At 35.4% G+C, this 14,221-nt stretch overlaps 2 long non-coding RNA genes across 2 annotated transcripts; one reads left to right on the top strand and one right to left on the bottom strand.

Annotated features, from left to right (window-relative positions):
• The first annotated feature begins 10,880 nt into the window (after positions 1–10,880).
• Positions 10,881–12,236, top strand: LOC121230726 (uncharacterized). Its single transcript, XR_005928862.1, has 2 exons — positions 10,881–11,603; positions 11,833–12,236. It is a non-coding gene; the product is annotated as an uncharacterized lncRNA (long non-coding RNA).
• Positions 12,237–12,702: 466 nt separating this feature from the next.
• LOC121230727 (uncharacterized) lies at positions 12,703–13,832 on the bottom strand. Its single transcript, XR_005928863.1, has 2 exons — positions 13,303–13,832; positions 12,703–12,979 (listed from the first exon to the last, which is right to left on the bottom strand). It is a non-coding gene; the product is annotated as an uncharacterized lncRNA (long non-coding RNA).
• Between the last annotated feature and the right edge of the window lie 389 nt (positions 13,833–14,221).

Here is a 14,221-nt window from a genome sequence, read left to right as displayed (position 1 = left end):
TATATTAGCTCTAAAAAATACAAGAATTTCCTCCGCAGTTTAGTTGTTCAGAACACTTCCTAGCACGTAGGGGTGAATGCCCAATACGTTTCCTTCCATCTTTCTCTCCTCAGAAATGGCGTTGATGCTCAAATTTTCTATCATATCTTCAGCTATTCCTTCACTTGTCGTCTTCAATTCAAGATGGAGTATTCCCCTTAATACAAATGTATTGGATATATAGAGAAAAGTCATTAATTCCCATTTGACCTCAGCCCCACTCAATCGTGCCCTTCGTCTCTCCTGCTTTCTTTCTAGCTCTTTCTTCTTCTGTTTGGCGTTTAGATTATGCTCCAAGCCAAAACGATCCCGCGTGTCAGCCAAGCCCGGCACTTCGACCTGTCCATAGAGGTATTTTTTGAGTCCCCTTCGAGTCAATGCTCCTTTTCTTACCATCAGTCGTAGGCTCATCATCATGGCTTCTGATATTTTTGGCATTCGGACCTTGTCTCATTCGATGACGAAAGTTTGCATTCACGAACTCTAACGACCGAAAGGAACACTTTATTGCCTCAGATTCTCTATGTATGGCGCATCACTAGTAACGAATACGATAATGTCCTCCTCTGCATTTAGGGTTATCAGCCGACCCTCCGTCACCAACTTCAACTTTTGGTGCAATGATGATGGTACTGCTCCTACTGAGTGAATCTAGGGCCTCACCAATAAACAATTATAAGAGGGCTTGATATCCATCACGAGGAAGTCTACCTCGTACGTATTGGGTCTGATCAAAATGGAAATCTCAATCCTTCCCATTACTTTCCTTTCGGTGCCATCAAATACTCTCACTATGTTCTGGCATGTCTTCATATGAGAGCTATCTATAGGTATCTTGTTCAATGTGGACAAGGCCAAGACATTCAGTGCCGACCCATTGTCAAATAATACCCCCGGTAGTGTATACCCTTTGCACCGGGTAGTGATGTGCAGAGCCTTGGAGGACCCTATGCCCCCTGGTGGTATCTCATTGTCGCTTAATAAAATGAAGTTATCGATACTTATGTTGCTGACAATACGGTCTAGCTTGTTCACCGAAATGTCTTCAGCGACAAAGGTTTCATTCAAAACCTTTATCAGCGCGTTACGGTGTATCGGCGAGTTTAAAAGTAAAGTCAAAACTGATGTGTGTGTCGGTTGCTTGTGCAGCTCTACAACACTATACTCACTATGTTTGAGGAATTTTAAAAATCTTTGGCTTTATTATCAGTTACCGGTTCATTAACCAATGGCTCTGACCTTTCTTCCCCTTGTTGAATCATCAGGGACTTCCCTTTGTTGGGCTTAATTTTCGTATTTGGCATGCTAACCAGACTTTCCTTTCTCAAATATGTCACATTACAGTTATAATTTCAAGGTACCCTTTTGCTATCCTTATAAGGAAAAGCTGCGGTTTTCTGAATTACAACTTTCAGTGTAATTTTTGCTCCGGCTTCGTTGATTCTTGGTTGTGAGATGATCACCATCGGCTGATTGACCTCAGCGACCTTCTCTACTGACTCTCCTCCTGCGGTGCGCACGTCCTCTCCTTCAACGAACTTAAAGAACTCTAGCTCATTATTGTCCATTAGACCCTGCATCAGGGCCCTGAATTCACTGTATCTCTGAATCTCATAGTTCTCATCATCGTGGAACTCACAATAGTTCTTCGCTTCTCGAGGTTTGCTCCCCACGTCTTGTATTAGACATCTTTCCACCATTCTTCTCCAGACCTCTTTCAACAGGGTTCTTACTTCTGTAACACTCAACTTGATTCTTTTTCCCGCATTGTCGATTATTGCGTTCACCTTATTATTAGTATGATTGGGTAACAGATTTCCTACACCAGGTGCCTCGTCGAACTTCACAACGCCCATATTGACAAGCCTTTCGACTAACCTTTTGAAAAAGAGGTAGTTCTCTATCGAGTGTCTCACTGTTCCCACATGGTATTCACATCGAGTAATTACATCGTACCATTTGGGATATGGAGGTTGCAACAGTTTTAAGTAGAAAAGGGCTACAACGTGCGCATCAAATAGGCTATTGTACAACTCTTGACACGTTATTGGAATGGGAATAAACTGAAGCTTCTCCGTGCTTTGTTTGGTATTGGGCTTCTGTCTTGGCGAAGCTTGTTGGCCCGTAGCCATCATTCTCGATTGATTAACCGTGACTGGTTTTACATAACCCATGTTCACATTACTGACTTCATTTTCTCTCTTCTTCGGGGCTGACTTCCTGGTGCTTTCCCCAGCCTCTATCTTCCCGCACCTTATTGCATAGCCTCTATCTTCCCGCACCTTATTGCATTCTCTATCATTTCACCAGACATCACTATGTCCGTGAAACTTTTAGTTACGCTGCCCAGCTTGTGATTAATGAAAGGTGTTTTCAAAGTATTAATGAAGAGCATAGTTGTTTCTTTTTTCAGCAGTAGTGGTTGTACTTGTGTAGCAACTTCCCTCTACCTCTGGGCATATTGCCTGAAACTTTCACTCGACCTTTTCCCCATATTCTGTAATGTGATCCTGTCAAGTGCTATTTCTGTTACATGACTATACTGCTTCATGAAGGCTTATGTTAAGTCCCTCCATGATTTGATTTGGGTGCGATTCAGCTAATTGTACCATTTGGTCGCAACCCCAGTTAAACTATCCTAGAAGTAGTGAACTAATAACTGATAATTGTTGACATTACTAGTCATCCTCTGACAAAACATCATGATGTGGGCCTCAGGGTAGCTGGTTCCATTGTATTTCTCAAGCTCCAGCATTTTAAACTTTGGAGGGAGCAATAGATTCGAAACCAAACTCAACTCTTTAGCATCCATACCACACTGATAATCAGCATTTTCCGTGCCTTGAACTTCTCTTCCAGCCATTTGTATCGGTCTTCCAGCTACTTTGGAAATTCTCCTTTTGCCCTTTCTACTTCTGCCATGTTATCCAGATTAAGGACACCAGGATTTGTCAGATTGTCTCCGGTGCCTGAACCTATCGGGAAGTGCATTAATGCCGAGATACTGGCTTGATGCTGTGGACAGATATTGACAGACACCCTAGGTGGATATGCGTTGGGCCACATTAGGGTATTTGCTGGGGCAAAACCCGGTGGGTAGACAAGGTCCTCATTGATATCCCCAGGGTTGACCATAGGGCTCTTCCCTTTTTCCTGGCCCTCCGAGCAGTAACTGAGTTAGCTGATTCATCATGTTCTTCTGCGATTCTAGCATCTGATCTTTCATATCTTGTTGAATCTTGGCTAGTTGCTCTTGCATCTGTGCTTGCAGCCGCTCTTGCATCTCTTTCTGCATTTGTTCCAGTTTTTCCAACTTTTGATCCATAACTTTAGTTTTTCTCCGTGTGTAGTAGTGATGTTCCAGGATAACTATAACACGATGTAACACCCCCTACCCGTATCCATTGCCAGAATAGGTACGAGGCATTACCGGAGTTTACTGAACATTTTCAGATAATTCTGAGTCATTTATTATTCATATTTTGAAAATAATCATAACGTCTCTCTATTGGGCCCTCGAAGCCCCAAACATACATTAAAAACCAATCGGAATTAAATCGGGATCATAAAAAAAATTTCGCAATTTAAATTTTATTTTCATCTAAGTACTTACCATTTCAATGCTTCTTATAATTAAAAATATTACCATTCAATCAATAGTTTGACGCTTGTCTAAGCGTCAAACAACATCATTGTTAGTATACTTGCACATATTTATATAAATTCAACATTGATATACTTATTTTCTCGACATGTCACACTTGAGTTTAATAATTGTCTTTACTTACATAATTTCCTTGTATCAACATATCAAAGATAGTCATATATGTACATGTCATGAAACATATCATTCTCTTACCGTTCTTCATAAGTATATATCAATCATTTCATTATATCAATATTTCATGCTCCATTATTTCCATATATTTTATGTATATTTATTCCGTTAAAGTTTATATCAAACTTAACATAAATTATATTCCGTGTATTTAATTCTTATTTCGTTTATCTATCTTCATCATTATTTCATACAACTATTTTGTACATATATTTCCATATGACCAGTTCTTGTAAACAATTCACACAACCATTTCATATAACCATTCGTCATCTGATACATATTACCTGAATATCAATTGTTCAATAGATGTCATTGCGTCTCCCATCCACGGTCTTATTTATCTTTGACATGATGCCATAGTGTCTTTCAACTATGGTCTTACTTTCAACTATGGTCTTACTCATTTTCTGTCATGTTGCCATGGTATCTTTCAACCATGGTCTTATTCATTTCATGTCACGCTACCATGGTATCTTTCAACCATGGTCTTATTCATTTCCCGTTATGTTGCCATGGTATCTTTCAACCATGGTCTTATTCATTTCATATCACGTTGCCATGGTATCTTTCAACCATGGTCTTACACATTTCATATCAGAGAGCACTCCCGCGAACCTCATCCTTACAGTGGGATTACCAGTCCAGGCTAAATCCCCTGTAATATAAGCTCATAGAGTATTGTTTGGATTACCAATCCCGGCTAAATCCCCTGCAACGACAATTACTCTAATAAACTTGGATCTGAATTACCAGTCCAGGCTAAATTCAGACCCTAATTCGAATTACCCGTCCGGGCTAAATCTATTTACACGTATTCTTCGAGAGGGTTATACTAGGATAGGATCACCCGTTGGGGCTAGATCCTTTTTACCGTCAATTCCTTCTCAGAGATCCATCAAATTTTCCTTTCATTCAACCGAGATATCTTCCCCTTTTTATCAAATATGTTAATGTTTCATCAATTTTCATACAATGAACATTCAAATAATATTCATATCAAAAACATACATTTCAAGCATTTAAGAATATAATTCAAGTTATACGAACTTACCTAGCGAAATTGCAGAAATATCAAGATTCAGGGACATTTTGGTAATTTACCATTTTCCCAATTTTCACCCGATCTTAAATTGAAAATTTCATTCAATTTATTAATTTAGATAATAAAACAATTCATTCCCTTCAATTTGCTCATTTTGACATTTTTACAAAATTGCCTCCTGAAGTTTTTCTTTTATTCAATTTAGTCCTTAAGCCTAAAACATGCAAATTAGCCATACTAGCTGAATATTCATATATATTTTCCTCCTCTTCCTCTCCATTCCACATCCTTAATGTATATAACACACTTGTAAGTAACATTATCTATAATCTTTATTATTTACTTTTATGAATATTCAAGTTGTCCATCTGTGTCATAGTCACTAAATTATTTATATCTGGAGCTCTAGAACTCAAAATTAATATCTACTAATTTTCCATGAAATTAGACTCATATATATTCTTACCATAAAATTTTCATAATTTTTGGTTTAATAAATAAGTACAGTTTATTCTTTAAAATTACCCCTATTCTGCTGTCTGACAGCTGTGACCCTTCTTCACTAAAAATTAATTATCTCCTTGTAAAGAATTATAATGATGTTCTTGTTTATTTCTCTTGAAACTAGACTCATTCAAGATTCTAAAAATATAAATTTAAGCCCATAATTATTTTTTTCCAATTTTTTATGATTTTTCAAAGGCAGAACAGGGGAACCCGAAATCATTCTGACCTTGTCTCGCAAAATTTATTATATCTAATGATTTAAAATTCCATTGATTACATAATTTCTTCTATAAGAAACTAGAATAAATAATATTTAATTTCATATTTTATTCATCCTATAATTCGATTTCTAAAATTTTTGGTGATTTTTCAAATTTAGACTACTGCTGCTGTCCAGAACTATTTTAGTGCAAGATATTAATTATCATGTTTATAACACCCTTATTTTCTTTTTCTACGCTATTTCTCATCACTTTCTCTTATTTTCTCTTCACTAACATGACAAGAACATAAGACCATATATAAGAAAACTCTAAATCAACATCAATTCCATGCTTTTTCAATAATATTAAACTTAAAAATATATTGAAATCTTGATGTTTTTACCTTTTTCTTATTGACTTCAATCTTTAACTTGATTTTTCTCTCTCCTCCAACTTCTATTTCTTGAATCCAACTTGATATTCTTACTCCCCATCATCTCCTTGCTATCTTTCTCTCTTGATGGCTATGGAAATTCTTTCAATTTTTAGGTGAAAATAATAAATTTTTGGTGGAAGAACTAAATTGTAAAGAAAGAAAACTTCTTTTCTTCTTCTTCTCTTACGATGGCTTGCATGGGAAAGGAAAGGTGATGATAATTCTTCACCTTTTCTTCCTTTTATACTAAATAAATAATAATATAATAATAAATATCTCATAAAAATATTAATAAAATAATATTTATCTAATTTATTAATTTAAAATATCATCAACATAATCATTACATTCTAGAATTCTCTCTCTTACTAATTGACCATTTTGCCCTTCATGATATTTTAGAATTCCATCCTTAAGTCATTACTTAATTTGGTAAAATTATGATTTAGTCTCTCATAATTTTTCACCTATTCAATTTGGTCCTAATTCATCAATTTTTCTTGGTTTCTAGATCATTCCACCCTTAAAATATTTGCATCATTAGTCCTTCAACTTTTTTATATTTACATTTCAACCCCTTAAATTTTGAGTATTTACTCTTGTGCAACAAGACTTTTCTCATCTTTGCAATTTAGTCCTTTCTTGAATTAATATATCATAAAATACTTCCCAATATTGACATAACTCAAAATTTCCCTTTTTGTCACTTTATTTCCTTATTTTACTATATCACGGATAATATTTTACTGTAAAAATTTTCGGGGTATGACACACGATTTCTAATTAATTAGGGTTCTTTTATGAAGTTTAATACACATGATGCGATGTAATGCAAATGTATGAGATGAATGCAAGACTAAAGAGACGTCGATTTTGATTCAATTCTATTCAAAAAACTTTATTAGAAAGTAAAATCCTTTACATAAAATAGATCATATATACGACTTTGCCCTAATGCTCAAAGTTTTAACTTTCTTAAGAAGGCAAGCCAGCTCACTACCCCGATCTGACTCTAACTCATACTTCACACTTAGCACATCAGTCTGAACCGCTAAGGTTTGTAGATGATCGGCCACTTCTCGAATCTGAGCCACGGCTTCGCCCATGATATAATCTCCATCCCTGACCTGGTCCTGCGATCGACGGAGCTGTTCCTTTCACTGCTCATTATTCAACTCAAGGAATTCGATTCGAAGTTCACAGTTCTATAATGCAGACTCGAGTTCTTCTACCTTCCCTTTCAAATCCTCGATCCTGCTCAGGCTGGCTCTTAATTTAATGTCGGAGTTACGACCACGGTACTGATGCAGTGCCTCTTTAGCTCCGCTACCCGATCTACTCACATCTCCTTCTCATCTTGGCCTTCAACCAAGCTTTTCTTTAAGGTATTTTCACGTGCTCGAGAATCATGGAACCTCTTCTGCCACTGATTAGCTCTAGCTTTTTCATCTTGAACTTCTTGTCGCCACTGCTCTGATGTCTTTCCCAATCTAGCAGTTCTCATCGACATCTGCAACTTCTTACAATCAGTCTTCAAACTATCCAAGTCATCCTCAACCTTTCTCTTTCCATTTATTAAATTCTCGGCTTGAGTTTCTAGACATCGGCGTCTAACCTCAAATGCAACTTTTCCTCCTCCAATTGCTCTATCTTCTTCCCTAACTCTGAATTTCTCTTTTTGAAGTCTTGTTTGATGATTTCTAGCTCGGAAGGGATTACTTGCAAGTATTCTTCCATCGACCGAACTCCCTCTAAACTCAGCCCAAAGATGTTATCATTGACCCTTTTATTCAACTATCTATTGTATTCCGGAGTCGTCATTGAACCTACAGCCAATCCCTTCATTCGGCGTGTCTGTTTCCAAGCATCAGAAAGCTCTCGAACTTTCTTTTTATAATTGTTTTCCCTATATGAGAACTCACTCTAGGCTAGTGCATGTGTCATCGGTATAAACTGTCTTGATCTATACTATCTTAAAACGAGCAAAGGGGCATATCAACCAGCTCCCCAAATTCCAGGCAAAGGTACCCAATCAAAACTCTCACACCGATAGGGGATCTCATCAGGAACCAACCAAGGAGCTCTCCACTCAACGTCCTCCTCTTGTGGGTTTCGGAGGAGCGCAATCCAATTCTCTTCTGATATGTCATATTTCCTGGGCGTGGCTGTTATCTCCTTTAATGGGGAGTAATTCTCAGAAAAAACCCGATAAGAAAACCTTATCCACCTTCCAAAAATGACTGTGGATCCATGCTAGCAATAACTGCGCGCACCCTATAAATCTACCTTCACCTGCCCTCCGACATGCACCCAAAGATTTGAATGTCTTGGCTAGAATTGTCGATACTAGTGTGACCCATTTGTCAAGTCGATTAAAAAAGTCGGCAACTGCTTCATCTATATGCCTTAAAGCTTTTGGGAAAATTACCAAACCATAGATGCTCAAGACGAAGATGTCAATTTTCCTCTTTGTATCTGGATGTGCTACGATCAAGTCCCCCAAACTCACCCAAGTAATGTACTTACCATCACCCTTTTGCTGAATTCGGGCTGTAATCCACTGTTCACTCATCCCGGTGATACTCATTAATTTCTTTATAAAAACTGGGGTATTAGCAGCTTGGAAGAAATTTTGTTGACTTGAACCTTTGGAAAACGAAGCAAAGTTGTATACTACTCCACAGTAGGCACCAAATCCACCTTCCCAAAGGTGAAACAACTATATGCCGGGTTCCAAAACTGAGCCATTTCCCAGAACAAGTACTTGTCCACCTTGATATCGAGCAGGTAGGGTAAGTCACCATAATTCTGATAGAACAGCTGCTTAGTCTCGTCATCCCAACGGGCCCATATATCCCTCAATTCCTAGAACTTGTTTTGGGTCACATTGATGCGAGTGAAGTTACAAAGCTTCGATATATAGCCCGCTGCTAGGCTATCCCCTTTCTCAAGTTGCATCTTCTCTGACCACATACGGGCAGCCGTATTATCCTCTACTTTATCAAGGAATTCGCTTTCCATAACCAACTTTATAATTTAGTAACCGAACAGAAATCGACACCTCTTTAATATGAAATGACATGCAAACATAACCACAACAAAACACAGCAAGTTAGTATCGAAAAATAAAAAACAAAGCAAATAAAAAACAATCAAACACCTATCTGGATAATCGCTACGGTTCAACATAGCTCTATCTAAGGCTGGCTTCTAGAGTTCACTATATGTGGCTCGTTTCTAAGAAAGGGGTACCTAAACCAGCAGATTCCTCAACCCTCACCCATTACAGGCTCATGTGGATTGAGTTCAGTTCAGGGGAATAAATTTCCCTATGACCATGCGGAGGTGAAAACCTCACAAAGACATAGGTACAGATGTATCCCGGAAGCAGTCCACTAGCCCATGCGGAGGTGAAAGCCTCACGAAGGCATAGTTTCTCACTCCCACTGAAAAAGGTGCGACCACAATGGTCATGTAAGATAATGCGAGGAGACATAAAAAACTCAAAATGCAAAACACGAATAAAATGACCAAAACCATAAAACCCATGAAATGCAATAAAAGAATGATATGTTAAAAACCAAATTTTAAATTTTCAACAAAAGGACAGAAAACAATCAATTTTACGGCTTAACTCTCTTATTTGTCCCTAGTGGAGTCGCCAAGCTGTCAATACCATTTTTTATTTAAAAAATGAGATTCGACTTAAAAACAAAAATGGAGTCGCCACCGATCTTTTTTCGAGGTGTGATCGGATCACCTTGTAAAACATTTTATTTTATTAAAACATCGATTTTGGCCTACGTAATTCAAGAAAACAGGTTCGGGAGTCGGTTATGTACGAGGAAGGATTAGCACCCCCGCAACGCCCAAAATTGGTACCTAATCGATTAATTAATGTCCTAATGTTGAAAATTTAGAATAGCTCTTAAAAAACGATCCCTTTAAAAATGTGAGAACAACGCGAGCTGGATTTTAAGATTCACTCATTCTGAAGGAATAAAATACCATATCCAGCACGTTAGGACACGATATTTCAAGCCCTCAAAACTGAGATCATCTCATGATTTCCAAAACACGCAACGAAATTTTAAAAGGGTATTAGGTTATTTGGTCCAACCATAAATCGAAACCCAACACGTTAGGGCACGATTCCTCGAATTTCCAAACACGAAACATTGCCTTGTTTTTTAACTTAAGAAAAGATGAGTGAAATTTCAAAAGGATATTCAGTTATTCGGTTGAACGAAAAATTGAAACCCAGCACGTTAGGGCACGATTTCTCGGACTCCCAAACACGAAATATTTCCTTATATTGAGAGAATTTTCGAAATGCGGGTGGTTATAAAATGAATGAAAATAAAAATAATATATAGAAAATAATAATTGATGAGAATGTTTAAAAAAATATGGTAAAATAGGATCTTTAAAAGAAATAAATTGTATATAAGTAAATTATTAAGAAAATCAAATATAAAACAACATGAGATTTATAATGTACGTAGATAAAGCTAATATAAATTTTGTGTATATAGTAATAGATAAAGGTGATCTAATTAAATATCATACATAATTTTAAAACTACATTATATGAAAGGTTTTTTTAAAAAAAAACAATAAGAATAACGAAAAATAATAGTAATATTAATGAACGACTATAGTATATAAAAATAATAGTAAAATAATAATAGTGAAAAATAATAGTAATAATAATGATGTTAATAAATAATAGTAACGATAATAATAACATATAATAGTAAGAATAATAACAATAATATATAATAGTAAGAATAATAATAACAATGATAATATTAATTAGCAATCCAATATTGAAAAGTATGTACAGATGTAAAATAATAAACAAAAAACAAAATAATAACAATGAGAATAATACAATAAGTAAATAAAATATTTAAAAAACAAAAAAAAAACTAAAAGTAATTTGAGTTGTAAAAGGCTTGGGATTTAATTATAATCAAAACGAAACATGGGGTGCAAATTATAAAATGCAAAGAAATAACAAATCATGAACTGGGATCAAAGTAGACGCGCGTGTAAAGGGGAATGACTGATAGGGAAAATATCCCAAGCCCTCCAAACGCGACGTTTCAACGCGGACCACATTGAATCTACGTGCAAAATCCAGGGGCAATTTTTAAAAAACAAATGAAATTCAAACTGGGTCAAATCGAAAGTCGGAGCAAAAGGGGATGACCAGCCGTATAAATTTCCCCTTCAAAGCACAAAAGCGCGGATCCCATCCCTCCCAAACGGCGCCGTTTTGTTTGCCATTTAAAAAACTAAAAAAAAAACAATTGAATGGCATCCTGCCATTTTTTTAAAAGAAACCCTAGCCCCTTTTTATTTCTCTCTTAATTTTTCTTCTTAGCCGACTTTAATCCCTCTCTTTGAATGCCGACCTGCCACCCTAAACGACGTCCAGCAGATTCAAGTTTCGAGGGCCGACATTCTTGACTATAAAACCCCCTCAAAGCTCCGACTTCAGCGAAGCAAACGGAACTCCACAGCCTATTCGTAAGATAAATCTTTCCCTTTTTCTATTTTCAAATGTTTTAAAATTCAAATGGAAAAAATAAAAGAAATAGAATCAAAAGAAAACGTAAAATCAAGGACAGTTGAATCTAAAATCACCTTTTGGATTTCTTTTGCCCTAAAATCTTTTCTATTGATTTTTGGTGTGTATATCTGTTACTGTATTCGTAAAAAACCGAAAAAAAGTCCCTTTTTTTGTGTTTGTTTGCAGGTGCGTGATTGAACACGTCTCTGACGTGGCGTGGTGGATCAACGCACGTCACGGGATGGTGGTGCCTGGTGCGTGAGGGGGCACGCTGTTTGTTGAAACTGCGCAAAGGGGCTGTTAGGGTTTCCCTTGCTGAAATGTTTTAGGTTCGTAGGCTAATTGGGCTGCGTTGTAAATGAGTATTTATGGTTTGGGTTGAGGTTTTAGGGTTTTGTTCTTATTTGGTTTTTGGTTTATGGGCTCTAGGCTAAATTGGGCCCTACAATTATTACTTCGAAATTAAAAATATATATAATTTTTAAAAAATAATATATATAAATCAATAAAGGCATAAAAAAATTTTACATCAAGAAGTGTAAACAACCATTTATTCAGATTCATTCTAAAGGTGCTTTTTAGTTCTTTCACATATTTATATATACATTTATAAATTTTTAGTTATTTTTATATATTTATATTTTTTATGAGTTTTAAATTTTTTTATAAATTTTTATATTATACATTATAATTATATATTTAAAATATTATAGGTTTTTAATATATATTTATAATTTATATATATTTCAAAATAATAACTTAAAAACTAATATTTTATAAAAACATAAAAGTACTAAAAGCACATTTGGACAAATATTTGTCCAGTTTATTCTTGATGTGAAAAAAAGTTACACTTTTTTATTAATTTATATATTTTTAAAGATTTTCTATTTTTATTTATGTTGTCACATGACACCACCGGATTGGCTAACAATGCTACGTCAATATAAACTAATAGTATTATCACAAAAGTATCAACCTAATTGACAGAATACAAATTCATGTACCAACTATGTAAGGCCCAAATTTTTTCCGGGTCCATATAAAAAAAACAAAAAAACCAAAAATTATAAAATTAAATAAATTAGTCCAGTCCATTTACATACTAGCCCAAATCACATTTATACTTATAACCCAAATTACTAAATAAACCCCTTAAGCCCAATTTTAACCCAAACTCGAATTGAGACTACCCTAACAAAATACAAGACCCGGACCCAATGGCCCAATACGCAAAACAAGCCTAGGCGACCCAAGCAATTTCGACTGCTGAGAACCCTAGCAAGGGGCCTTACGCCGCTGCCCACGAACGGCTTCTCCACGCCGCACATACCTGCGAAATAGAATAACGGCAACACAGATTGACAGCAAATAACAGTGAGGATAACAAACAGTAAAAAAATAACAGTAACAAATAGAGCAGAAAATGAGAAATTTGTAAATTTTATTTTTTATTTCGGCTATATAAAGCCGATTGTAAAGAGTGTACGGGGACTTTTTTTCACATTTTTTACGCATACATACGAATACAAATCACTCAAAGAACTGAAGGTGATCTGAGATTTCAATTTTGTTTCTTTCGATTTCTTTTCTTTTCCTTAGTTTTTCATTTTGTTTCCTTTGCATGTAAAAAACAAAAAGATGGAAGGGACTCACCTGTGGGTTCATTGTTGGAGCCTCGTCTCCTCCGAAATCGAATCTAAAAAGGGTTGGGTCTCCTCTTTTTTATTTTTCTAATGCTAAAAAATGGTTAAGCCTTCGAGCATGGTTTAAGCAGAGTTAAGGACCCTCTTCGCACATGGCCGACCACCAGATATAGTGGTGGTGCGGCGGTGGTCAATCGGCACATGACCGAATACCTAGCAAGGAAAATGGCTTGCCCCCATTTTTAAATTTTTGGTTTCGGTAAAAATGATTTTTAAGGTTAAAAATTAGTTTTTATAAATAAAAAAAACGGCACCGTTTTGAAAGCTAAAGGTCCGCACGTTGACCCGACCCGCAGGTAGGGTCCACGCATTTTTGTCCTAAAGGGGTAATTTTTGTTATTGGTCCCTCTTTTTTTCACTTCCATCTAATTGAGCCCTATTTCTATTTCTTTTGTATTTTTCATTTTTCCCTGGAATTTGTGCGCCATTTCAACTTAGTCCGCTTTTAAACGCCGCGTTTTGGAATTTGGGACATTTTCATTTTTAATCCTCGTTTGTTTGTGCACATTTTATTTTGGTCCTTGACTTTGTTTTAATAATTTGATTTGTTTATAAAGTATCCTTTTGATTTTGTTTTTATTTCAATTGAGTTTTTTAAAGTTTCAGTTTATGTTTTTTTTATTCTTTATAATTTATTAATTATTCATTTTTTAAAAATTGTTTTAACATATTATTTTGAACTATATTATTAATTTCACATTGTTTTAGTTGTTTTTTTATTTTCTTTTTTATATTTTTTTGAATTATTTTATTATATAATTTATTTATTTTAAAATTCTCTTTTATGTATATTCTTTGTTTTAAAGATTTATATGATGTTCATTTTAAACACTCTATTGCATTATTATATATATATATATTATTTATAT

The sequence above is a fragment of the Gossypium hirsutum genome, chromosome A06 (genome assembly GCF_007990345.1).
Source record: "Gossypium hirsutum isolate 1008001.06 chromosome A06, Gossypium_hirsutum_v2.1, whole genome shotgun sequence".
Classification (NCBI taxonomy): domain Eukaryota; kingdom Viridiplantae; phylum Streptophyta; class Magnoliopsida; order Malvales; family Malvaceae; genus Gossypium; species Gossypium hirsutum.
This window is presented reverse-complemented; position numbering and strand designations above follow the sequence as displayed.